The following is a 27129-nucleotide window of genomic DNA, read 5'->3' on the forward strand; positions in this document are numbered from 1 at the left end:
AAGCAAGAGAGTTCCAGAAAAACATCTGCTTCTGCTTCATTGACTAAATGAATGACTGTGTGGGTCACAACAAGCTGTGGGAAATTCTTAAAAGAGCTGGGAATACCAGACCACCTTACCTGCCTCCTGAGAAACATGTATGCAGATCAAGAAGCAATAGCTAGAACCAGACATGGAACAGCAGACTGGTTCTGCTTATTTAACTTATTTGAAGAGTACATCATGCAAAATGCTGGGCTCTATGAAGCACAAGCTGTAATCAAGATTACCAGGAGAAGTATCAGTAATCTCAGATATGCAGATGATACCACCCTTATGGCAGAAAGCAAAGAAGAACTAAAGAGTCTCTTGATGAAGGTAAAAGAAGAGAATGAAAAAGCTTGCTTAAAGCTCAACATTCAAAAAACTAAGGTCATGGCATCTGGTCCCATCACTTCATGGAAAATAGAGGGGAAAACAAATGAAACAGTGAGAAACTTTATTTTCTTAAGCTCCAGAGTCACTGCAGATGGTGACTGCAGACATGAAATCCAAAGATGCTTGCTCCTTGGAAGAACAGCTATGACAAACCTAGACAAACCTGCATATTAAAAAGCAGACACATTACTTTGCTGACAAAGGTTCATCTAGTCAAAGCTATGGTTTTTCCAGTAGTCATGTATGGATGTGAGAGCTGAACCATAAGGAAGGCTGAGAACTGAAGAATTGATGCTTTTGAACTATGGTGCTGGAGAGGGCTCTTGAGAGTTTTGTGGACTGCAAGGAGATCAAACCAGTCCATCCTAAAGGAAATCAGTCCTGAATATTCATTGGAAGGACTGATGCTGAAGCTGAACCTCCAATACTTTGGCCACCTGATGCAGAGAGTGGACTCATTAGAAAAGATCCTGATGCTGGAAAAGATTTAAGGCAGGAGGAGAAGGGGACGATAAAGGATGAGATGGTTGGATGGCATCACTGACTCGATGGACATGAATTTGAGCAAGCTCTGGGAGTTGGTGATTGACCAGGAAGTCTGGCATGCTGCATTCCAAGGGGTCACAAAGAGTTGGACATGAATGAGTGACTAAACAACAGCAACTATAGTCTGTTTACAAGAGGCACATTTTAGATTCAAAAACACAGCTAGAAAGAGAATAAAGGTGGAAAAGAAACTCCACAGATGCAAACTCCAGAAGAACTGGAAGTGGCCATGTTGGTACCAGTCACAGTAGACTGGAGTCCAAGACAAAACCTGACCTTGTAGACAAGGATGGACATTTTATAAGGATAAAAAAGTCAATCTCTCAAGCAAAGATAACAATTATAAACACAAGCACTGCTGAGGGAAATTTATAGCTGTAAACAGCTCTATTAAACAGACTTCCCTTGTGGCTCAGATGGTAAAGCATCTGCCTACAATGTGGGAGACCCGGGTTTGATCCCTGGGTTAGGAAGATCCTCTGGAGAAGGAAATGGCAACTCACTCTAGTATTCTTGCCTGGAAAATCCCATGGATAGAGGAGCCTGGTGGGCTATAGTCCATGGGGTCACAAAGACTTGGACATGACTGAGCTACTAAACTCAACTCAGAACTCAAGTCATTAACCTACTCTAGCACCTTAAGAAACTAGGAAAACAAAAACTGAAATCAAAGTAAGAATAAGGAAGAGTTAGAAATGCAAATTCTCAGGCCCCAGCCCCAACCCAGAGAGTCAGAACCTCTCAGCAAAGCCTCCAGGTAGTTCTGCTCTGCAGTCCCATGTGAGAAGCCTTGCTCTAAAGGTACAGTTTCCTGTTAGCTTCAGCGGTCATGACATTATTTCACCTTATCACATGTGCATTGAGCAATGGTGGTTCAGAGTTTCTGCTTTATAACTGACGAAGCCAGGGCTCTGGTTTTGTGACACGCCTAGATGGATGAGCTGGGTTTTGGCTGACACTGGGTCTGCCAGTCTATTGTTCTGGGTGCTGTAAGTCATGGTCTCAGAGACAGATGTAGAGCAATCCTTGCTGAGTCTGGAAGACTCCAGTGTTCACCAGAAGCCCCACATTTTCTGTTCTTTCTTTCTTTTTTTTTTTTTCTGTTATTTCTGTATGCATTAGTTTTCGTCTAGTAAGTTTGTTTCCTCAGAAAAGGATTAGATAAGTGATATATCCATAGACATATAACCAGAGTATTAAATCACTATATATGAGATATTGAATTTTGATTAGAAGCTGCAAACTATTCTAAATAATTCTCTACTTTTATTATTCCTTGTGATTGTCTATATTGGCATAGCAGCTTAGTTGGTGTAAAAGAATTCAGCACTCAGTTGCTTAAAAACTAGAAATTTCTTTTTCTCTCAAGATGCATTCCCGATGAATGCTCTTCAGGCTGTAGGTTTCCTTCTTTGGTTCAAGGCAGCTGCTCTGAAAAATCCTCAGCCACTCCCAGCTAATAGAAAGAGAGAAGGGGCAAGATCTATATATGTATTCCTTTATTAGTGATCTAACCCAGGAGCGGTCGTCATATCCATCCTGCTCAAATTTCATTGACAGAAATTTTCATAGGGCCACATCCAGTTGCCACATAGACCATGAGATGTAGTTTCCAGCAGGGGAGTGTGTCCTGAACTGAAACTCAGAAGTGGATGGATGGCAGTGGAGATACAGCCATCCTAACATGGTTTGCATGTCTTAGGTTCTAATTTTACTCTCAGAATTCTGAACATGTTCAAATGTTTACTAAATACATACACCTCTGAGAAATTTTCAGATAATTATAATAAATCTAGAGGACAGTATCAGAAGTATGAAAATCATTATTTCCAAACATTTTATGAAAATGTGGATGAGTTTTAAAAGGGTATGTGTTTGACAGGATTAACTCTGGTTGAGAAAAAGAAGAAGAGGAAGGAAAGAAAGGATCAGAAAACAGATACAGCTATACAGAAGCCACATAGAAGAGAGAAAAGATATTCCAACAAGGGAAGTTGCACTAATATAATTTTAGTTTAAGACAAACAGCATTACATACATCATTATATATGTAACTTTGTGTGTGTTAGTTGTTCAGTTGTGTCTGACTCTTTGTAACCTCATGGACTGTAGCCCGCCAGGCTTCCCTCTGTCCTTTGAACAGCAAGGAGATCAAACCAGTCAATCCTAAAGGAAATCAACCCTGAATATTCACTGGAAGGACTGGTGCTGAAGTTCTAATACTTTGGCCACCTGATGTGAAGAGCAACTCATTGGAAAAGACCCTGATGTGGGAAAGATTGAAGGTAGGAGGAGAAGCGGGCCGCAGAGGATGAGATGATTGGATGGCATCAATGACTTAATGAATATGAGTTTGAACAAACTTCAGGTAATAGGGAAGCCTGGCATGCTGAGGTTCATGGGGTTGCAAAGAGGTGGACATGACTTAGCGACTGAACAGCAACAACAAGGCTGCTCTGTCCATGGGATTCTCCAGGCAGGAATACCGGAGTGGGTTGCCATTTCCTTCGCTGGGGGATCTTCTCAACTCAGGGATCGAACCCAGTTCTCTGGCCTTGCAGGCGGATTCTTTACCGTCTGAGCCACCAGGGAAGCCCATGTGTAAGTTTGTAACATTTCAAATACATGTCTGCAGCGCCATTATTTTTTTAAATAACATATTGAGAACACTAAAGCCAATTGAAGTGAACTCTTAAACCAGTCAAAATTTGTATATATAATCTGCTTCATTGTAAAGATATAGCAATAACTACCAAAATGAGATTATATAGGTAACACTGCATTGAAGAAACATTTATTAAGCATTTGCCACTTATAGTTCAGATTACTGAGACACTCCGTTAAGATGTAGTTTGTTTAAAATCTCAATACCTAAGGTAGATAAAGAATGTACAAAATGCAAATCATGAATCCAGATAAGCAGTAAAAAATATGAGAAAAAAGATTCAAAGCATGAGCATTATGCAAAGCTCCAGAAATGCTTCATAAAAAAATCAATAACATTATTTATTTATTTATTTCAGATTTTATTTATTTATTTTTCTTTTACTTTGCAATATTGTATTGGTTTTGCCATACATCAACATGAATCCGCCACGGGTGTACACATGTGCCCAATCCTGAACCCCCCTCCCACCTCCCTCCCCATACCATCTCTCTGGGTCATCCCAGTGCACCAGCCCCAAGCATCCTGAATCCTGCATCAAACCTAGACTGGCGATTCATTAATTTAAATGAAGCATGGGCCCCTATAGAGAAGCAGTAGACCATCAGTTTGGAAATGTATATTGTATTTAGAAGAGTCTTGGCAATTTTGTGTGAAGAATGCATATGCTGTTTATTAAGCATTAGGGCATATGCGAGTTTTCAAGCAGCAGAGTAACATGAAAAAGGTTGTGTTATAGGTTATCTTCAGTGGAGAAATACTTAGGGGAACTGTGTATGCCAAAATCACATGCAGAGCAGTTGCAATTTTCCAAAGAAATACTAAGAAGCGCCTGACTGCTGTGATAGCTGCAGACATGGGACAGTGGAGGTGGCTCTTAACACGAGTCTTGGGGTGTGGATGGAACCACCGAGTTTCTCTTCTAAGGGGATGGATGTGGTGGAGTGAAAGAAGACAGAGATTCAGGGCCAACAGCCTTTCATTAGAATGAGTCCATGAAGCCATATGTGGACATCAAGAGAAGCAATATGATTTTTGGAAGTGTTTGGAATATGAGTTTTGAAATATGACTTGGGATGTGGTAAAATTTCATACCTTAATATCAGAAATGTGAAACTGGAGATGAGCAGACAGGTTGGAGTTGGAGGTGGAAGCTAGCAAGGAAGTAACTGATGAGTCCATGAGTGAGGAGGAAGCTGGATGCGGTGTGGGGTTCCCAGTAAAGGAAAGATGACACAGACATGTTAGCAGCATCTTAGAGTGCGGAGGGGGCGGGTGGTAGGTTAGAAGAATTACAGCAAAAGAGACAAAACAGGGATCCAAGACACAGAGGAGAACCAGTACTCTGCAGTGTTAGAGAAGAAGTGAAAATCCTGAGAAAGAAAGGTGATCACAGTGGATGCCTCCAGTATTAAGGAGGCTGAAGACAGAGAAGAGGCTGTGATAATTACCACCTGCTATTTGAAGAGAAGGGTCTCCCTGGAGATGTGTGGGTGGGACCTGGTTCATCATTCTCCCTTGCAAATGCTGGTGAAGCGGTTAGACAAATGCAAATGGAACGTTTGAGAGTAAATCAATTTAAGAAAAAAAAAACACCAATGTTATTTGAGGGAAAATCAGGATTGATGGATGTAGCCTTCATTTTTTTTCCCTTTGAAATAGAGTATCTTAAAAAAAATCTTAACAGAGAATGCTAATATTCTCTTAAAATATATTTTCTCCAATTAAATAAATTTATATTAAAAAATAAATATAATTTAATGATAAAAAATAAATATACTGGAAAGGCTGTTAGGTGGAAGATGCTAGACAGTGAGAACATCGGTCTGCAGATCCATGTCAGAAAAAGAGATAGCTGAGGCTCTGCATTACTAAATGAAGAACAGTTTGAGGATGAAAATTTAGAAGAAGGAGAGGAAGAAGAGAGGTCAGGTGCGAGGAAGCAGCCAAGTGGAAATTCTTCAGCGTGCAGAGGCTGCAGACGATTAGTTAGCATCACTGCTTGTGTTGCTTCATGGCTCTTTCTCACGCCCCGCCCTCCAGTCCATGACATCACACACCACTGCCCTGCCTGAAGTCAAGGGCTCACCTGCCTTCAGATCAGTGAAACACAGCACTCCATGGGATTGAGAGGCACATGATGTGAGCTATTTAAGAAGATGCTTGGGTCTTTAGATGTTATGAATATAAATTTCAAGTGAACCTCTTGGATGTCAGATGGCTGGAAATGGGGTTCTTTCCAGATGAGTTCACGTTCACTCAGATGGAGTTCAAGAACAAAGAGACTCAGTTAATGCTGTGGATTTTCACTGCTTGTTCTTGATAGACGCTAGTGAATGCAACTGAAAGTTAGACTACGGGAAGTTAAGAATATCAGAATTCTGGGGAGGATGAAAAACTTGATAGCAAATGATCTAAAGGGCAGTGGGACCTACTGTGGTGGTGAGAGACATGAGACAGTTTTCTGCTCAAGGGAAACTTTTTTTTTTTTTTTTGTCTATTTAAGGCTATAAATTAAAAGACAACCTATTGGTTTAAAATTCATAAACTATTGGCTACTTTCTATGTGTTACCAAGATGTTTGCCCAGTGTGAGTCCCAAATAATGAGCTCTATATAGAGAATATTATCAAAAGCCTCATTTTACTGATAAATAGCAATGATCCTGCAGGTTCAGCCACTCATCCCATGTCACACCCCTTCATAAGTGACAAGGGCAGGACTCGCTCTCTTCCTGTGAGAGCCTTACTTTGGGCTTTAATCTAAATGTGCTCCATTCTAAACCATGGAATCCAGTCTGTAAGTTCAAAAACTACATTAAAAAGTTAATACATGTCTCACAATTGATACCTACTACTCCTCTTTTTTTTAAATATAAATTTATTTATTTATTTATTATTTTTAATATAAATTTATTTATTTTAATTGGAGGTTAATTACTCCTCTTTACTGTAAATCGAATCAGTGGTTAATATCTTTACAAGTCCATGTGTCATAAAGAATTGCTATTTTGTTCTTCGTGCTATTCAATAAGATACTTCAGGAGATTAAAAGAATGAAGGTGGATGATACACAGTGACTTTTCATGGTTGCTATTTTATGCATTTCCTTTAACACATTCAAAATAAAATTTTAAGCTTTGTTTATGTGTAGTCTGCCTCACAAACCAGCACTGAGTTTTGTGATAATAAAACATTTTCTGTGAAGTAATTTGTCTTTACTTGTGAACTTCAGAGTATTTAGATTCTTTAGATTTAAAAAAAAATCATTAAAATACAAAGAATGAACCATATTTTCTACTGAAAGCCTATAAAAACACCCTGAGGAGATCTTTAAAAATTTGACAGATTAAATTTATATGAGTTCTGTTTAGTATTCATCCTATTCACTCTTAAGTGGCAGCATAGCATAGATTAGGTTTCAAATCCCAGCCCTGCATATTAACTGTGTGATCTTGGGCAAGTTCCGTAACTTTCTACACTTCAGCTTCTTCATCTTAAATGGGGATGATAATTATACTTATTTCTAAGGGTTCCTATGAGAATTAAATGAGTTAATCAAAGCAAAACATTTGGAATAATGTCTGGTAATGAAAAGATAAATCGGTTTATCTAAACCTAACCAAAACTGACACAGACATCAAAATCACCAGTAAAATATAGTCAGTAAATATATTTGTACTCTATATGTCAAAAAATAGGTAGAGACATGAAAAATATTCTTTAAACTCAGATAAAAAACAGATTGGTTGAGATTAATGGTAAATTAGGCATTTCAGTATAAAAGACTAGTGAATTCGGCAGATTCACTGACCTGCCATAGAAGATATGGCATAACAACTATCTAAAATGAAACAGATGGTAAAAATATAAGTGAATGAAAATTCAGAATAGCCTCAGTAAAAAGTGAAACTATTTGAGTTGCTTAATACAAGTGTTGGAGTCTACAACAAAGAGAAGAGAGGAGAGAGCAGAAAGAGTATTTGCAAATATAAAGATTAGTTATTTTATAAATTGGATTAGTTCAAAAGAAGCATAAAAAAGTGTCAGAATCAAATTGATAGAAAGCACAATAAGCTAAACTTGTTAAAATTAAAGACTGCCTTCAAAAAATACTCTTAAGAGAGTGATAAAGTGAGAAACAGACTTGCAAAAACCATATCTTCTATAGAAACTGTACCCAGGATATGTAACAGACTCTTATTTCAAAAGAGAAGAAAAGAAGGTATATGAGGGGAGGAGATAAGAGAAAGAAGATTGCACGAACCCAAGAGAATGTGCGCAAAGTATGTAATCTGCAGACACTTCACTGAAGATGCTCAGCATTTGTCAGAGTTAGGGAAACAAGAATGAAGACCATCATGAGAATCCACTGCATTCCCACCATCTTGAGTATGTTTTATTTTTTTAAAGAAAAAAAAAGAAAGAAATGTGACCTCACTACGAGCTGGAAGGGTGCAGAGCCATAGAAACTCTCATACATTGCAAGTTTGAATGTAAAATGGTTCAGCCACTTTGGAAACTGTTAGCTTCCTATAGGGATGAACATGGCTCACTCTGAGACCCAACAATCCCACACCTAGAAATTTATCTGAAAGAAATGAAAATATGTGTCCACACAGAGACCTGCCATTTAGTATGTAGAGCAGTTTTATTTATTGTACCTTAGGAACAGCCAAATAATCTTAATTTGAATTAATTTAAAAAATTTCATTTTGGAAGGTGATGTTTCAGAGAGTTGACAAATCCAAGAATTCTTTAAACATCCTCTATTATTTAGGTGTATGACAGGTTAATGTGAAGTAATGACACCCAGTGGTCACTTAGTTAAAATGCAGAACTGCAGGGAAACAGCATGTAGACATGAATGATTTTTACTTGGAACTGTGGTACAATTTCAAAGACAAATCAGACTCTTTCTGTTGTTTATTTCATGGAATAATTTGTTTATTATTTGTCTGTTACAGTTTTATAATAACTGAACAAATTACATACTCTTATTTTATCTTTTATGTTTCATATTGACATTTCAGCATAGTTTCCTACAAAATCTAGCATTCTCAGCCATTCAAAATTCTATTCTGTTTGATTCTGTTCTGTACAACTTCTCCCATATAACTCCTTCTCTCCCAACTGATCAAAATGAACTTCCTAGAACACTTTTTATTTGCCAGATGGTCAGGGCTGTTCATCTATGGAACACAGGAGTTCTTTATCCAGCAAAGAGTTGATGAGCTGCTGCAATCACACGACTTCATCTGCTTTCCCTGATTCTAGCTCCAGGGCATTAAAAGCAAGTAGAAACTCTGAACTGAATACATCCCCTTTGAACATTTGTTTTCAACTGGAGCTTTGAACAGATCCAGTTAGTACCTACACAAACATTTTGTTTCGCCTGTGCAATGAACATAGATGAAATTATTATCCACCATTCAGTTTCTCTCCAGAAAGAGAGAAACACTTTCTATCTTTAACGTTCGCATGACAGTATACTTTTGGAGATTTTTTTTTTTTCTTCTCAGGTCAATAACAAGTTGAGAGAAGAAAGAGTTATTGTTACAGAATCCCACTGATTCTTCTATAAGAAAATGTCACAGACTTACTCCCTAATGTCACAGGTCTGCTACAAAATATTCTGGACATTATATAACTAAAACCTTGGAAATATGAAGGTAACCTTCCAAAGGAGGTTAATCATTAGTCAATATGAGTTGTAAACTATTGAACCCTTTGTAAATACACTAGCTAAAATGCTAACATATTTTAACACTTAATAGAGACACTCATTTTTAAATAACTGGGTTTAATTAGATTAACTCTTTTGAAGTTGGGTTTTAACTGTGTAGGGTGAACTATATCTTTATAATTATCTTTAAGTAGACCTGGCAAGAATTATAAACAATTTCTAGGGATAAAATTTACGCTTTTAATGTTCTGGTAAAGTGGTTCCTTGTGTTATTCATATGTTACTGTGCAATGTGCATTTTGCATATAAGAAATTGAATAATAGAGGAAAGAAGAATTTAATAATCTGTTTTTACTAAGATGTTATTCCTTTTGATCATTTGAATTATATTGCTTTAATATGCCTTTTTCAGTTTCTAGATCCATTTTAAAGATGACCAAATGCGCATTGAACGGAGTAGATCATTTTTACAGAGGGTCTTAGCGGGACACTAACAGGCAGTGCGCCCCTTTCTCTGACCTCAACCAGGACTGTTGCGGGGGGCAACTCTGGTTTTCAGACTGGTGTGCACATGTGCAAATGAACCCAAAGGCCAGCTAAGTTCTCAAAGTTTGGTTTGGAGGTTACACATAAATGTTAGTGAGTAGATGAACTGGTAAAATGAAATCCACAGATAATAAACATTAGCTAGAGTGTATGTACATTTATACATATATGTATATGCAAAAGGATATAAATATGTGCATCACAGTATTTCCTATGATTTTAATACTCTATAAGTATCTGAAATTAAAAAGTTATTAATAAAAAATAACATTCCCTGAAAATACTAACCCAATAGCATGTTGATAAGCACAGTTAAGTTACAGGGGGGCACTGACTGGCCAGAGTCTTAGTATCTGGGAGGCGGGGCAGGAAAGCAGGATATTTTGAGTTGTAGAATTTAGTTTGAAGTGGAAATTTCAATGCAGGTCCTGGTGGGACTGGGAGAGTTCCTTAAGGTAACAGTTTAGGCTTAGTTACAAACACAGATGTGGGCTTAAGGGGGAATTTGCTGAAGCAAGTCTTAAACAGTTGCTTTATGTTTACTGTAAATTTAGTGTTCATTTATAAGGATTTTCAGAAAATTGCTAACATAAAGTCATTATGTCAGCTTTAAGATCATATAATATATACATTAAACATCTAAAATCATCACATCGGCGCGGGCCCTGCATCCAGGTCATCAGGACCTGACTCTGCTCTGACCTGCTCAGTGGGTGCCGCAGATTCAACAGACTCAACAAAGCACAAACTCATAGGGTGCCTGTCTGGTCCTATTGAAATCCTAATAGTCCTTTCAGGAATCAAGAAAGTCACTTGCTGACCATGCACACTTTTCCCTGCATAAATCAGCTGACTTCTTGGTTTTAGTGAGCCTTTTTCTGTCTTCTCTGGCAAAATGCCTAACCTTAGATTGGAAAGAATCGAAGAAGTATTCTTCAGACAGTTCCAGCGTGGGGAGCTGAGTCTTACATGACTCTGACTAATTACACAGAGCCTGCCGGGCAAGTGGCTGACCTCCGCCCAGTACACAGGCACACAGACAAGCTTTCTGACCTGAGGCTGGAGGCACAGCAGGCTAGCAATGCCGTCCATGGCAGAGGAAATGAATCTGCCTGCCCGATTTGCTGTTCCACTGCAATATCCCACTAGGCCTGCTCAGCCAGTTCTTTTGTAAGCTGTGGTTTGAGGAATGCACACAGATGAGTATGTCTAAAAAGGGGGGAAAAATGAGGACATGTTTTCACTTTTCCCCTCATTTGGTCAAAGTGGAGTTTCTTTGACTTTTCAAGGGAGCGGCTGTGTGAGCAGTTGTCCAGTTCTCAACACCACAACCACTGCACTCTCTAGTATGAATTTAGCAGAGCTCTGTCACCCTTGTATTTGCACACTTACTGTGTCCAGTAAAGCATGACAGGAGTTTAATTTGCAGAGCTATTCTGTTTCCAGGTAATGGGAGCTCTTCTTTCTGGTGCTGTTTAAAAGATATCCATTTCATAAGAGCTGGTGGCTTGCCAGTGTCCTTGGGAAATTTTTCTCCTGCCCTCGTTTGTGGGCCAGTTCCTTAGTTGCATATCACTGTTATTTTTTACCGTGGAAATCTTCGACCTTTGCTCAAGGGTAGAAGACAGCCTTGGGAAGGGAACTGGAGGAAATGAGTGCACCCGTGCGTTCCCCTCCTGCAGTGGCCGTGGCCTCCACTGTGGGAGCCCCCACCACTACAGAGGCCCTTTCCGCACACAGAGCACGGGGCCTGCGGCTGCATCTCCTGACTTGGAAAACAGGCTGGATCTCCTGGGTTAGAAAACAGGCCCAACCCAGGCAGACAGGAAGGCTGCTGAAGGAGAAGCAGTTCCTGACAGCCCCGGTGTGCTTCCAGGACACGCTTTCCTTTCAGACATGGGGGGACTCTAGGAAGAAGGGCGGTGCTGCCGGTGGGGAGGGAACAGGCCCCTTGCATATGGACAGCGTAGGCACATTGTGAGGCGAGGCTGAGGAGGGTTTTATAGCTAGCCTGTCACTGTGCTTGGCTTGTTTGGACTAAAACCCCTTGTTGCCTTCTTGTGTGATTGTACTTTGCTTAAATGCCTGGGAGGCGGTGGTGGTGGTGGTGGATTTCCCCCAGGCAGAGTCAACAAAGGTTGGGAGAGCTTGGCTGGAGGTGTGAATTACTCAGGCATTATGTGATTTTTATTCCCTAACAAAACAGATCTTTAGACTGTGACTAAAGAAAATTCCTCTGGGAATTAAAGATACTCCCTCCCCCCACCCAGTCCCACCATTAAAGGTGTATAGCTTTAGGTGAAGCAGTTAACTTCAGTATTCTCAGATGTAAAAGAACAGGCTTAGAAAAATGACTTCATCAATCCAACCCAGAGAGAAAAGGACAACTCATTCTCACTAAATAAAAAAGTACACATTTTTACCTTTAAACTTATAATCCACTGTCCCAAATAAGTGACCTCCCCTTCCCCCGGACACAGTGGTATCCTCTATGAGGTAGAAGTATCACCCTGCCCTCCTTCTCCAGAGTCAGAGGCCTCAGAGAAATGCCCTGCTGCTGGACTCCGGGGCTTGGCCTGGCTGCAGAGCAGCTCTGGGCGTGCCCTGTGGGGCTCTGAGAGGCATGACGTGCCTGTTCCCTGGGGCTGCTGGAAAGCCCCATGTTCCTGGCTGTTCTGGCCACCAAGACCTTATTAGGAGTTAAGAGTTCAGTGTAGCTAATAACTTGATCCGTGACTACCTCTCAGCCCCCGTGGCAAGGCTTGCTCTCTAACACCTCCTCCTGCTCTCTGTTTTCCCCTGTGTTTTATTCCCATCAGAACAGGAAGTAAAAATACAGGATAAAATTTAATAAACTGGTGTTTGCACTCTGGCATCTTCATTTATGTCGCCAGTTGTATTTCCTCTTTCACATGAGCAGCTAATTTCATTTGTCCCGGCCCTCCATGTCCCATCAAGTTTATCACACCAAGTTTATCGTATAATTTTCTGACCATTATCCTTCTTTCCTTCTTACTTGCATGACACTGTGTTCAGATCTGTTTGGAATCATGGCCTTGTACCTTGGGTTCCGAGTCTGCCTCAGGACTGTTGGTTTATTGAGGTCATGTTGTTTATCTTTGCTCTTGATACTTCTCTTGACACATCAGAGAGTAATGTGGGCAAAATTAGGTATATATCTCAGTTTTTGTGTGTTTTTATTTTTATCTCTAGCATTGTTGTTGTTCAGTTTCTCAGCTGTGTCCCACTCTTTGAGACCCCATGGACTGCTGCCCGTAAGGTTTCCCTGTTCTTCACCACCCTGGAGTTTGCTCAAACTCATGTCCATTGAGTTGGTGATGCCATCCACCCATTTAATGGCTGGATGTCTGTTGTCCCCTTCTCCTCCTGCCTTCAATCTTTCCCAGCAACAAGGTCTTTTCTAATGAGTCAGCTCTTCGCAGAAGGTGGCCAAAGTATTGGAGCTTCAGCTTCAGCATCAGTCCTTCCAATGAATATTCAGGGTTAATTTCCTTTAGGATTGTCTGGTTTGATCTCCTTGCAGTCCAAGGGACTCTGAAGAGTCTTCTCCAACACCACAGTTCAAAAGTATCAATTCTTTGTTGCTCAGCTTTCTTTATTGGCCAATCTCTCACATCCATACATGGCTACTGGAAAAACCATAGCTTTGACTAGATGGACCTTTGTTGGTGAAGTAATGTCTCTGCTTTTTAATATGCTGTCTAGGTTTGTCATAGATTTTCTTCCAAGGAGCAAGTGTCTTTTAATTTCATGGCTGTAGTCACCACCTGCAGTGATTTTGGAGCACCAGAAAACAAAGTCTGTCACTGTTTCCATTGTTTCCCCATCTATTTGCCATGAAGCAATGGGTCTGGATGCCATGATCTTCATTTTTTGAATGTTGAGTTTTAAGCTGCTTTTTCATTCTCCTCTTTTACCTTCATCAAGAGGCTCGTTAGTTCCTCTTCGCTTTATGCCATAAGGGTGGTGTCATCTGCATATCTGAGGTTATTGATATATCTCCAGACAATCTTGATTCCTTGTGCTTCATTCAGCTTGGCATTTTGCATGAATGAGTTCCAAAATTTTGGACCAGTAAAAACACAGAAATAAGAATATGGTTGACTACACAAGTAACCAATATGAACTGAGCACAAAAATTCAAGTAGGCAACTAGAAAAATTATATTTGAGTCTATCCATCAGGCATTAAATGTCTAAATAAAGTCTCTCTGGAAGCCCAATAGTCAGTGTAGTAATCTCTGCTGCTGCTGCTAAGTCACTTCAGTTGTGTCCGACTCTGTGCGACCCCAGAGACGGCAGCCCACCAGGCTCCCCCGTCCCTGGGATTCTCCAGGCAAGAACACTGGAGTGGGTTGCCACTTCCTTCTCCAATGCATGAAAGTGAAAAGTGAAAGTGAAGTCACTCAGTCATGTCCGACTCCTAGCAACCCCATGGACTGCAGCCCACCAGGCTCCTCTGTCCATGGGATTTGCCAGGCAAGAGTACTGAATTTCACCTAATAATAGAGCAACCCAACAAAGTCCAAATTATTTCTTGCTGCAGTGAATAAAAAAAATAATGCCATGATCTTCCAAAGAATTTACAAATTAGACCCCATTTATTTTGGGTATGGAGGAAGTAATTATGGAAGATTAGCAAGGCAAGGCATGGTTTTTAATTTTTTGCATCTGTTTCCTTACATTTTTTAATAAGCTGGGTTCTTATTAGTATTATTTACATACTTCTTTTATTTGTACTTAGAGGGATCTTGACATGTGTATATAGAGGTATAACTGATACTTTAATCAAGATGCAGAATATTTCTGTCCCTCCAGGGAGTCTTCTTAATGCTCTTTTGTAATTAACCTCTCTCTGCCCCCTGGGCCTTCATAACTACTAATCTGGTCACTGGTTTTGTTGTTCCTAGATGTTGTAAATGGTCTCAGACAGACTGTGTCTGACCCCCTCCATCAGTCCTTGTTGTAATCCTTCATATAATTCTGTTCCTTTTCACTGTTGACTGTAGGCCACAATCTGATAATTTGCTCAGTAGTTTGGACATTACATTTCCTCCCTCAGTATTTGACCCCTATGAGTAAAAAGCTATATGAGCATTTGCAAACCATCTGTAAACAGTGTTTTTATTTCCCTTGGGTACATATTCAGGAGTAGGGCTGATAATTTAATAAGAAGCCGCCAAGCTGTTTTTGAGGGTGGTAAAGCATTTGTATGACTTAACAGGAAAGGATAGAGCTCTGGTTGCTCCACATCTGTACCAGCACTTGGTGTTATTAGTATACTCATTGTTTTGTTCACTTTTTGTTGTTGTTGTTCTTAGCTCTTCTAGCAGGTGTGAAGTAGTATTTCATTTGTGGTTTTAGTTGGAAAATCCCTGTTGGATAAAGACGTAGAGCATCTTTTTGTGTGCTTCTTCAGCTATTTTGGTTTTCTTTTTTTTTTTATTGGATTCTGATTATTCAGTTAGTATTTTTGAATTGATATTTTATTTGATATTGGTTTTAAAATAATTTCTCCCAGAGCATATTTGTCTATTTTCTTAACAGGGTCTTTCAAAGGCAGACACTGTAATTTTAAGCCTCATTTTTTCTTTCTTTTTAATTTTTTATTTTATTTTTTTATTTTACTTTACAATACTGTATTGGTTTTGCCATACATTGACATGAATCCACCATGGGTATACATGAGTTCTCAATCCTGAACCCCCCTCCCACCTCTCTCCCCATATCATCTCTCTGGGATCATCCCAGTGCACCAGCCCCAAGCATCCTGTATCCTGTATTGAACATAGACTGGCGATTCATTTCTTACATGATAGTATACATGTTTCAATGCCATTCTCCCAAATCATCCCACCCTCTCTCTCTCTCACAGAGTCCAAAAGTCTGTTCTATACATGTGTCTCTTTTGCTGTCTCGCATACAGGGTTATCATTACCATCTTTCTAAATTCCATATATATGTGTCAGTATACTGTATTGGTGTTTTTCTTTCTGGCTTACTTCACTCTGTATAATCGGCTCGAGTTTCATCCACCTCATTAGAACTGATTCAAATGTATTCTTTTTAATGGCTGAGTAATACGCCATTGTGTGTATGTACCACAGCTTTCTTATCCATTCATCTGCTGATAGACATCTAGGTTGCTTCCATGTCCTGGCTATTATAAAGAGTGCTGTGATGAACATTGGGGTACACGTGTCTCTTTCGGTTCTGGTTTCCTTGGTGTGTATGCCCAGCAGTGAGATTGCTGGGTCATAAGGCAGTTCTATTTGCAGTTTTTTGAGGACTCTCCACACTGTTCTCCATAGTGGCTATATTAGTTTGCATTCCCACCAACAGTGTAAGAGGGTTTCTTTTTCTCCACACCCTCTCCAGCATTTATTGTTTGTAGACTTTTGGATCCCAGCCATTCTGGCTGCTGTGAAATGGTACCTCATTTTGGTCTTGATTTGCATTTCTCTGATAATGAGCGATGTTGAGCATCTTTCATGTGTTTGTTAGCCATCCGTATGTCTTCTTTGGAGAAATGTCTGTTTAGTTCTTTGGCCCATTTTTTGATTGGGTTGTTTATTTTTCTGGAATTGAGCTGCAGGAGTTGCTTGTATGTTTTTGAGATTAGTTCTTTGTCCATTGCTTCGTTTGCTATTATTTCCTCCCATTCTGAAGGCTGTCTTTTCACCTTGTTTATAGTTTCCTTTGTTGTGCAGAAGCTTTTAATTTTAATTAGATCCCATTTGTTTATTTTTGCTTTTATTTCCAGTATTCTGGGAGGTGGATCTTAGAGGATCCTGCTGTGATTTATGTCAGAGAGTGTTTTGCCTATGTTCTCCTCTAGGAGTTTTATAGTTTCTGGTCTTACGTATAGATCTTTAATCCATTTTGAGTTTATTTTTGTGTATGGTGTTAGAAAGTGTTCTAGTTTCATTCTTTTACAAGTGGTTGACCAGTTTTCCCAGCACCACTTGTTAAAGAGATTGTCTTTACTCCATTGTATATTCTTGCGGCCTTTGTCGAAGATAAGGTGTCCATAGATATGTGGATTTATCTCTGGGCTTTCTATTTCATTCCATTGATCTAAATTTCTGTCTTTGTGTCAGTATCATACTGTCTTGATGACTGTGGCTTTGTAGTAGAGCCTGAAGTCAGGCAGGTTGATTCCTCCAGTTCCATTCTTCTTTCTCAAGATTGCTTTGGCTATTCGAGGTTTTTGTATTTCCATACAAATTGTGAAATTATTTGTTCTAGCTCTGTGAAAAATACCATTGGTAGCTTGATAGGGATTGCATTGAATTTGTAAATTGCTTTGGGTAGTATACTCATTTTCACTATATTGATTCTTCCGATCCATGAACACGGTATATTTCTCCATCTATGAGTGTCCTCTTTGATTTCTTTCACCAGTGTTTTATAGTTTTCTATATACAGGTCTTTTGTTTGTTTAGGTAGATATAGTCCTAAGTATTTTATTCTTTTTGTTGCAATGGTGAATGGAATTGTTTCCTTAATTTCTTTTTCTACTTTCTCATTATTAGTGTATAGGAAGGCAAGGGATTTCTGTGTGTTGATTTTATATCCTGAAACTTTGCTAAATTCATTGATTAGCTCTAGTAATTTTCTGGTGGAGTCTTTAGGGTTTTCTAGGTAGAGGATCATGTCATCTGCAAACAGTGAGAGTTTTACTTCTTTTCCAATCTGGATTCCTTTTATTTCTTTTTCTGCTCTGAATGCTGTGGCCAAAACTTCCAGAACTATGTTGAATAGTAGTGGTGAAAGTGGGCACCCTTGTCTTGTTCCTGACTTTAGGGGAAATGCTTTCAATTTTTCACCATTGAGGATAATGTTTGCTGTGGGTTTGTCATATATTGCTTTTGTTATGTTGAGGTATGTTCTTTCTATTCCTGCTTTCTGGAGAGTTTTTATCATAAATGGATGTTGAATTTTGTCAAAGGCTTTCTATGCATCCATTGAGATAATCATATGGCTTTTATTTTTCAATTTGTTAATGTAGTGAATTACATTGATTGATTTGTGGATATTGAAAAATCCTTGCATTGCTGGGATAAAGCCTACTTGGTCATGGTGTATGATCTTTTTAACGTGTTGTTGGATTCTGATTGCTAGAATTTTGTTGAGGATTTTTGCATCTATGTTCATCAGTGATATTGGCCTGTAAATTTTCTTTTTCTCTGACATCTTTGTCAGGTTTTGGTATTAGGGTGGTGGTGGCCTCATAGAATGAGTTTGGAAGTTGACCTTCCTCTGCAGTTTTCTGGAAGAGTTTGAGTAGGATAGGTGTTAGCTCTTCTCTAAATTTTTAGTAGAATTCAGCTGTGAAGCCATCTGGACCTGGGCTTTTGTTTGCTGGAAGATTTCTGATTACAGTTTCAATTTCTGTGCTTGTGATGGGTCTGTTAAGATTTTCTATTTCTTCCTGGTTCAGTTTTGGAAAGTTGTACTTTTCTAAGAATTTGTCCATTTCTTCCAAGTTGTCCATTTTATTCGCATATAATTGGTGATAGTAGTCTCTTATGATCCTTTATATTTCTGTGTTGTCTGTTGTGATCGCACCATTTTCATTTCTAATTTTATTGATTTTATTTTTCTCCCTTTGTTTCTTGATGAGTCTGGATAATGGTTTGGCAATTTTATTTATCCTTTCAAAGAACCAGCTTTTGGCTTTGTTGATTTTTGCTATGGTCTCTTTTGTTTCTTTTGCATTTATTTCTGCCCTAATTTTAAAGATTTCTTTCCTTCTACTAATGCTGGGGTTCTCCATTTCTTCCTTTTTTGGTTGCTTTAGGTGTAGAGTTAGGTTATTTATTTGACTTTTTTCTTGTTTCTTGAGGTAAGCCTGTATTGCTATGAACTTTCCCCTAGCATTGCTTTTATAGTGTCCCGCAGGTTTTGGGTCATTGTGTTTTCATTTTCATTTGTTTCTATGCATATTTTGATTTCTCCTGTGATTTGTTGGTTATTCAGAAGCATGTTGTTCAGCCTCCATATGTTGGAGCTTTTAATAGTTTTTCTCCTGTAATTGAGATCTAATCTTAATGCATTATGGTCAGAAAAGATGCTTGGAATGATTTCAGGTTTTTTTTTTTTTTTTTTTTTTGAATTTATCAAGGCGAGATTTATGGCCCAGGATGTGATCGATCCTGGAGAAGGTTCCGTGAGCACTTGAGAAAAAGGTGAAATTGATTGTTTTGGGGTGAAATGTCCTATAGATATCAATTAGGTCTGACTGGTCTATTGTATCATTAAAGTTTGTGTTTCTCTGTTAATTTTCTGTTTAGTTGATCTGTCCATAGGTGTGAGTGGGTATTATAATCTCCCACTATTATTGTGTTATTGTTAATTTCCCCTTTCATACTTGTTAGCATTTGTCTTACATATTGTGGTGCTCCTATGTTGGGTGCATATATATTTATAATTGTTATATCTTCTTCTTGGATTGATCCTTTGATCATTATGTAGTGGCTTTTTTGTCTTTTCACAGCCTTTGTTTTAAAGTCTATTTTTTCTGATATGAGTATTGCTACTCCTTTCTTTTGGTCTCTATTTGCATGGACTATCTTTTTCCAGCCCTTCACTTTAAGTCTGTATGTGTCCCTTGTTTTGAGGTGGGTCTTTTGTAGACAACATATATAGGGGTCTTGTTTTTGTATCCATTCAGCCAGTCTTTGTCTTTTGGTTGGGGCATTCAACCCATTTACGTTTAAGGTAATTATTGATATGTATGATCCTGTTGCCATTTACTTTATTGTTTTGGGTTCGGGTTTATACATCCTTTTTGTGTTTCCTGTCTAGAGAATATCCTTTAGCATTTGTTGGAGAGCTGGTTTGGTGGTGCTGAATTCTCTCAGCTTTTGCTTGTCTGTAAAGCTTTTGATTTCTCCTTCATATTTGAATGAGATCCTTGCTGGGTACAGTAATCTGGGCTGTAGGTTATTTTCTTTCATCACTTTAAGTATGTCTTGCCATTCCCTCCTGGCCTGAAGAGTTTCTATTGAAAGATGAGCTGTTATCCTTATGGGAATCCCCTTGTGTGTTATTTGTTGTTTTTCCCTTGCAGCTTTTAATATTTGTTCTTTGTGTTTCATCTTTGTTAATTTGATTAATATGTGTCTTGGGGTGTTTCGCCTTGGGTTTATCCTGTTTGGGACTTTCTGGGTTTCTTGGACTTGGGTGATTATTTCCTTCCCCATTTTAGGGAAGTTTTCAACTATTATCTCCTCAGGTATTTTCTCATGGTCTTTCTTTTTGTCTTCTTCTTCTGGGACTCCTATAATTCGAATGTTGGGGCGTTTCATATTGTCCTGGAGGTCTCTGAGATTGTCCTCATTTCTTTTAATTCATTTTTCTTTTTTCCTCTCTGATTCATTTATTTCTACCATTCTATCTTTTATTTCACTAATCCTATCTTCTGCCTCCGTTATTCCACTATTTGTTGCCTCCAGAGTGTTTCTGATCTCATTTATTGCATTATTCATTATATATCGACTCTTTCTTATTTCTTCTAGGTCCTTGTTAAAGCTTTCTTGCATCTTCTCAGTCTTTGTCTCCAGGCTATTTATCTGTGATTCCATTTTGATTTCAAGATTTTGGATCATTTTCACTATCATTATTCGGAATTCTTTCTCAGGTAGATTCCCTATCTCTTCCTCTTGTTTGGTTTGGTGGGCATTTATCCTTTTCCTTTACCTGCTGGGTATTCCTCTGTCTCTTCATCTTGGTTATATTGCTGCGTTTGGGGGGCCTTTCTGTATTCTGGGAGTTTGTGGAGTTCTCTTTATTATGGAGTTTCCTTGCTGTGGGTGGGGTTGTATCAGTGGCTTGTCAAGGTTTCTTGGTTAGGGAAGCTTGTGTCGGAGTTCTGGTGGGTGGAACTGGATTTCTTCTCTATGGAGTGCAATGAAGTGTCCAGTAATGAGTTATGAGATGTCTGTGGTTTTGGAGTAACTTTGAGCTGCCTGTATATTGAAGCTCAGGGGTGTGTTCCTGTGTTGCTGGAGAATTTGCATGATATGACTTGCTCTGGAACTTGTTGGCCCTCGGGTGGTGCTTGGTTTCAGTGTAGGTATGGAGGCGTTTGATGAGCTCCTCTCGATTAATGTTCCCTGGAGTCAGGAATTCTCTGATGTTCTCAGGATTCGTCTTAAGCCTCCTGCTTCTGGTTTTCAGTTTTATTTTTACAGTAGCCTCAAGACTTCTTCATCTATGCAGCACTGATGATAAAATATCTAGATTAAAGATGAAAAGTTTCTCCACATTGAAGGACACCCACAGAGGTTCACAGTTACATGGAGAAGAGAAGAGGGAGGGGGGAGTTGGAGGTGACTAGAATGAGATGAGGTGGGATCAAAAGAGGAGAGAGCGAGCTAGCCAGTAATCACTTCCTTATGTGCGTTCCACAGTCTGGACTGCTCAGAGATGTTCATGGAGTTATACAGAGAAGAGGAGAGGGAGGAAGGAGACAGAGGTGGCCAGGAGGATAAAAGAGGGAAATGAAAAGCAGAGAGACAGATCCAGCCAGTAACCAGTTCCCTAAGTGTTCTCCACTGTCTGGAACACACAGAGATTCACGGAGTTGGGTAGAGAAGAGAAGGGAGAGGGAGGAGACAGAGGCAACCTGGTGGAGAAAAAAGAGAGTCCAAAGGAGGAGAGAGCGGTCAAGTAATCAAGAGCTCAGTAATCTCTCTCTCAAGTAAAAATGGGTACTGAAGAATGGGTTTTTAAAGGTACACAATTGATAACAAATACGAAAAAGCAAAGATTAAAAATCTAGAGAAGAGGTTGGATTTTCAAAAATACAATATTAAAGAAAAGAAGAAGAAAAAAAGAAAAAAACAAAATCGCAAGAATTGTTAAACAACAACAACAACCACACAAAAATATATATGGCATTTGCTTTAAAAATAGGGTCTTTTTTTGAAAAGTAATAGTAGGTTATAAAAATAAAAATTAAAGGAGAAATAGAGGACTTTAAAAATGTTAAAAAAAAAAAAAAGAAAAAGAAAAGAAAACAAACAAAAAGAATGATTGTAAAAATAGTAAAGATATATCTGGGACTTTCTCTGGTGTTGTGGGCAGTGTGGGCAGTGTGGGCTCAGTTCATTTTTGGATAGTTCCTTGGTCCGGCTTATATTTCTCAGGATCTATAGGCCCCTTCCTATGTAGTCGGTACTAACGACAGGGTTTTAATCTATTGCACCTGTCACTTGCAAGGCGGTTCCCTCTGTTTTAGCTTCTTTGTTTGCTAGTCTCTTCAGTGTCTGATTTCTGCCCTGACACAAGGGGAGTGGTAGTGGACACTTTTTCTTTATTTTGGGCTCACTTGTTCAGTTGCCCTGTGGGGAGGGAGGGACGGATGCTGCAAACAAACAACACTGGCATGTGTTCGCAGTGTCTCAGCCACGCTGGGCCTGCCCCCACTCACAGCACACAGCACTCAGGCTCTAGGTTGCTCCACCGGGAACCATCTGAGGCCGGCCCTGGGCTGCATGCACCTCCCCGGTCTAAGCCGCTCAGGCTCAGGCACTCAGGTAGTCCTCAGAGGTGCAGACTCAGTTGGGCCTGCGTTTTGTGCCCTTCCCAGGTCCAAGTAGCTCAGGTGTTTGGCGAGCACGGTCGCTGCAACTTATTGCATTTCCTGTCCCTGCTGCTCAGTTTTCTGGGAGTACAACTGGCACCCCTTCTCTGGCGGATGGTGACTGCCCAGAACCCCAAGAAGTCTTAGTTAGCAAAGAAGCTTGCTTGCAGTTTGGTAGTTAATGTCTCTCTTGGGCTGCGATTGCCCCCTTCCAGCCCTTCCGGCTCTGGCTGCCTGTCAGCGGAGGGGGATGGTCTGCAGCCGGCTAATTCTGTTCCATCCTTTGTTCTGTGTGGGGGCCTGGCGGTATCTTATGTTAGAGCTTTTCGCGTGGTATCTATCCCACAGTCTGGTTTGCTAGCCCAAGTTAGTTCGCTCTGGTTAGTCTCGGGGCATTCCGGTCCGATTCTTAAAAAGCACTGCAGCTCACACCTCCCTGCCCAGCCTCTGCCTGCTAGTGGCGGATGCAGACATCTGCACTGCTTCCCCACTGGGGGAGTTACCGCTGGGCTCATAATCTGTGGGTTTTAATTATTTATTTATTTTTCCTCCCTGTTATGTTGCCCTCTGTGCTTCCAAGGCTCGCCACAGACTCGGCAGCAAAAGTGTTTCCTGGTGTTTGGAAACTTCTCTCTTTTTAAGACTCTCTTCCTGGGATGGAGCTCCCTCCCTACCTCTTTTGTCTCTTTTTTCGTCTTTTATATTTTTTCCTACCTGTTTTTTGAAGACAATGATCTGCTTTTCTGGGTGCCTAATGTCCTCTGCCAGCATTCAGAAATTGTTTTGTGGAATTTACTCAGTGCTGAAATGTTCTTTTGATGAATTTGTGAGGGAGAAAGTGGTCGCCCCATCCTATTCCTCCACCATCTTAGGACCGCACCCATTTTTTCTTTTATGATATTTTATAATGTGTTTTTTGTGTACTCTTTAAAAAACATGTATGTAATTCAAGATTGCAAAGAAACACTCCTATGTTTTGACACAGATTTTTAAACTTTTAGGTATTTATGATCCATAAGATGATCTAGTTCAAGTTAGTCTTGTATAAGCTGTGAGGAAAGGGTTGTTGTTGTTTGTTGTTCAGTCACTAAGTCATGTTGACTCTTTGCGACCCCATAGACTGCAACACACCAGGACAGGGAAGCCTCCACTATCTCCCAGAGTTTGCTCGAATTCATGTCCATTGAATTGGTGATGCCATCCAACCATCTCATACTCTGCCACCCCCTTCTCCTGCCCTCAATCTTTCCCAACATGAAGATCTTTTCCAGTGAGTCAGCTCTTTGTATCAGGTGGCCAAACTGCTGGAGCTTCAGGGAAAAGGGTGTTTTCAAATTTGATTATTTTATATTTTATACCAATATTACTTATTACAAAGACTGTCCTTTCTCTAATGAATTGCATTGGTAACACTGACAAAAATGAAGTGAATAAGAGTTTGCATATTTCTGTAATTTTAATTCTGTTCCATTCATGTCTATCCAACACCAATACTCTATCTTGGTTAATGTAGTGTTATTGTTATAGTACAGTCTTAAAATAAGCTATGTTGGCTCTTTCAGGATGTTTATTTTTCCATGTAAATTATATCATTTTTTTTAGTTTGAAAACTTATAACTTTTATTCCTTGAGAATTCAGATTATTTTCAAGCAATGATGTAAAATGGGACACTGTATTTAATGTAATTACAGTGGAAAAAAGGGAAAATTGAGATACAGTAACACAGAGAGAAAGCAGTATTAATGATGCACCAGATTTGTGGGTCACATTGGCTGGGACCCTCAAGTGATGTATCCTGTTAAAAAGTTTGGACACAACTTCCTTAATGTTTTTCTTAGAAGAAATTTTTGCTGCCCAAGTCCCAGTACAAAGAGTGAACCCTGGGCTGAGAAGTCCTGGAGCTGATTCTTTGCTCTGCTCTGCTTCTGGTTAGAATTCCTTTGGGCAGAGAGCTTGCAGCAGATTCTCGGGGAGCTCAGCTGGGTCCTCCAGGCCCTGCTTTGCTGGCTGTGGCACTGTCCACCTCTGTGTGCTCTGGCTGCCCCTGGAACTGTTCCATCTGCAGAACCTAGGGCAGCTTCTGTCCCCAGGGCCAGTGCTGGGTAGGACCGTGAAAAGCCAGATCTTTTGCCTCCGTTGAGACAACTTGAGGTTATATCCAAGTGTTCTGCAAAATTAGACAAAAGCCTTCTTCTTCTGGGACTTTGTTTCAGATTGCTTGTGAGCCTGGGTTCTTCCCTTTTCTGCCCTTCTTCTCCACTCTCTTCCTGATTTCTCCTGGATCTCTGCTCTAGAGAATCTGGCCCATAGCGTAGATTAATTCCTTAGTGTTGTATTTCCCTCTTTCAGGCCATTACTAAAGCAATGCTTCCTTTGTTGTTCATAGACTGCAGCACACCAGACTTCCCTGTCCTTAACTGTCTCCCAGAGTTTGCTCAAACTCGTGTCCTTTGAGTCAGTGATGCCATCCAACCATCTTATCCTCTGTCACTCCCTTCTCTTGCCTTCAATCTTTCCCAGCATCAAGGTCTTTTCCAATGAGTTGGCTCTTTAGAATTACCTAATTCCTGAAAGTAACAATGACTGTCTAAAATGTGGTCCTCTGGAAAGGTCAGACAAGAGGCTAGTCTCCAAATTGAAGAAGGATTCCCAGAGACTGACACTGTTGGGCTACAAATGATCTTGGAAATCATCTATCCCAACTCCTCCAGTTTGTGAGCATGGCAGACAGTGACTCACCCAAGACACAGCACAGTCTTGAGACTTCATCCTCAGTCTTCTGAATCTACATTTTTTTCTCTCTCTAGTCCACATTGCTCCATAAACAGGCAGTAGATCATGTTCTCATAGCCAGAGCTCACAATCACAAGGGTAGTTTCAGATGAGAATCTTCTGTGCTGACGTTTGTATTTCCTTGCAGGGCTGAGTGGAAAAACACGGAGTTTTTCAGCTTTGCTGGACAGACTTGGGCACTAGGGGACCCAGTTTTGTTTTTTGTGTTCATTTGTGTGGCAGTGGTACAGGCAGAGCTGGCACAGTAGTTTTCTTCCACTAGACGAGTTTTGAAGACTAGCTCATCCCTACTTGCCCCTTGCTCCCCATGCATTAACCTCAGTAGTTAAGCCTCATTTTAGAAAGACTCATGATGATAAAACCATGGTTCAATAGCTAAGTGGTAATTTCTTCCAATGCAACTGATAGACTGAAATCTTGACTCAAATGATTTTCCCATTTGGCATTCACTCTGCACACGGTCCCCAGGACAGCACAGAATCAGCTATTGCAGAAACAATATACTTTCCTTGTCACACTTAAACCATGTCTCATTTGTGATCCAAAAGTCTGCAAGCAATAAATGCTGGAGAGGGTGTGGAGAAAAGGGAACACTCTTGCACTGTTGGTGGGAATACAAACTAGTATAGCCACTATGGAGAACAGTGTGGAGATTCCTTAAAAAATTGCAAATAGAACTGCATTATGACCCAGCAATCCCACTGCTGGGCATACACACCGAGGAAACCAGGATTGAAAGAGACACGTGTACCCCAATGTTCATCGCAGCACTGTTTATAATAGCCAGGACATGGAAGCAACCTAGATGTCCATCTGCAGATGAATGGATAAGAAAGCTGTGGTACATACACAATGGAGTATTACTCAGCCATTAAAAAGAATACATTTGAATCAGTTCTAATGAGGTGGATGAAACTGGAGCTGATTATACAGAGTGAAGTAAACCAGAAAGAAAAACACCAATACAGTATACTAACGCATATATATGGAATTTAGAAAGATGGTAGTGATAACTCTGTATGCGAGACAGCAAAAGAGTCACAGATGTGTAGAGTGGACTTTTGGACTCTGAGGGAGAGGGAGAGGGAGAGGGTGGGATGATTTGGGAGAATGGCACTGAAACATGTATACTATCATGTAAGAAACGAATCTCCAGTCTATGTTTGATATAGGATACAGGATGCTTGGGGCTGGTGCACGGGAATGATCCAGAGAGATGATATAGGGTGGGAGGTGGGAGGGGGGTTCATGTTTGGGAACTCATGTACACCCGTGGTGGATTCATGCCAATGTATGGCAAAACCAATACAGTATTGTAAGGTAAAATAAAGTAAAAATAAAAATTAAAAAAAAAAGAAAATAAAAAATACTTGTAAAACTGAATCACCCAATGTATTACAACTGAAGTACACTAACATTGACAGCACATCTGAGTTTTGCTGTACCAATTATTTGGAATTTTCACTTTGAACATTTTTTTTCCAAGTCATTTGTTTTTCATTTGCTCAAAATTTCTGCTGAATGTTTGACTAGGAGATGGGAACTTAAGGATAACAGACATATTAAAATAGAATCTTCAGATCCATAAACAAAATGTATCTCTGAATTTATTTGTCTTATCTAATTTATCTCATTAATAATTTTCATCATATGAAACTCATATATTTACTTAGATTTATCCCTATGCATTTCATGTTTTTTGATTATATTGTGTCATTATTTCTTATATTCAATATCAAAATATTTATTGCTAGTGAAGATAGAACAGTGGGGCTTTTTTCTCTTTGACTCTGCAACCTTGCTAAATTCAGTTATTGTTATAGTTTTAGGAGATATTTTGCATATTCCTTGAGATTTTCTATGTT

The sequence above is a fragment of the Oryx dammah genome, unplaced genomic scaffold (assembly GCF_014754425.2).
Source record: "Oryx dammah isolate SB20612 unplaced genomic scaffold, SCBI_Odam_1.1 HiC_scaffold_7, whole genome shotgun sequence".
NCBI lineage: Eukaryota > Metazoa > Chordata > Mammalia > Artiodactyla > Bovidae > Oryx > Oryx dammah.